The sequence below is a fragment of the Chrysochloris asiatica genome, unplaced genomic scaffold, assembly GCF_000296735.1.
Source record: "Chrysochloris asiatica unplaced genomic scaffold, ChrAsi1.0 scaffold00010, whole genome shotgun sequence".
NCBI lineage: Eukaryota > Metazoa > Chordata > Mammalia > Afrosoricida > Chrysochloridae > Chrysochloris > Chrysochloris asiatica.
The window spans coordinates 25,412,518-25,413,713 of record NW_006408528.1 but is presented as its reverse complement, the minus strand read 5'-3'; positions in this window follow the sequence as shown (position 1 = coordinate 25,413,713).

The window sequence follows — 1,196 nt, the reverse complement described above, 5'->3', positions numbered from 1 at the left end:
ACTTCAGAGGAGGGAAATTTCCACTTGAAAGGACAAGCAGCCCAGGCTGGAGTGGCTAGAACAGAAGATACTTCTTGAAAGAAAGACCGACAGGAAAAATACAAAACAATATAGGCAGACCGATTGATTACTACAAGAACAAGCAAGTTGCTCACCCAGGAGACATCAAGGCAAGTGGTTGGGTCCCCTCAGAGCAAACCTTCTTCCAAGAGTAATACTCAGTGGGAGTACATGCGCTGATTGGTGACCACGTTCGTCACCGATAAGGTGAAGTGAGGGAAAAACAGCAATGAAGCTGTGAGCTAAGCCCTACAATGTTTGATAGACTCATATGAACCTGGGTGGAAACCTGGTTGGCCAGCAGTGTGGCAAGACCTGGGGACTCTTAGGCCCAGGTTCAGTGACATAGCCACAGAGGACTAGAGTGGAGAGTGAAGCATCCATCTGATAAGAAGAGAGAGCATGTGCATAAGAACACCCACACTTGCAGATAATACCCACTTGACCTGGCTTCAATGACTGGATGATCAGAGCTCAAGTAGAAGAAGAAAGAAGAGGAAAACAAGAGTCATGTGATACAATTTGACGAACCTGACCTAAACTAGGGATGCAGTAGTTCAAAAGAGGGAACAAATCTTTACAGTGAGAATCATTTCTAACCCCTCCATTCACAGAGTAGACAAGGATGGGCAACTTGAACATTGACTACCCAAAATGAGGGGGCTTCAAAGGCAAGAAGTGACTGACTTACAAGTTTTCAAGAGGGAATCTAGATCCAGGGGACGTGGAGGAAGATAGAATCTCCACTGAGTAGTATCCAGTCTGTCTAGGCGGGGCTGATGAAAGGAAATGCAGAGAGGTCTCTTGTGATACAATAGTGAATAATTGTTATCAGGACTGATTGTGAGGGTTGGAAATGTAAAGGTACACATTTTGTAGCAAGGAGGGGAGTGATTAACTTTGCAGTCTATGAGCAGAGGTCCCTAGGATCATCAAGGGAGAAGAGCGGAGATCAGGACCCTACCCAGAGAAGCAGTGACGCCAGAGATGGAGGCAGAGATGATGATGTGGAGAGATAGAGTAGCTAGAGACTTTAGACCCAGAGAGGAAGAGGGGCTGTGTGCTGATGACAGGGGGTGGGGGTGGGGCAGGTTTGCAGGGTATACCTGTGGTTGGTTGATGATGCATGGAGGGAA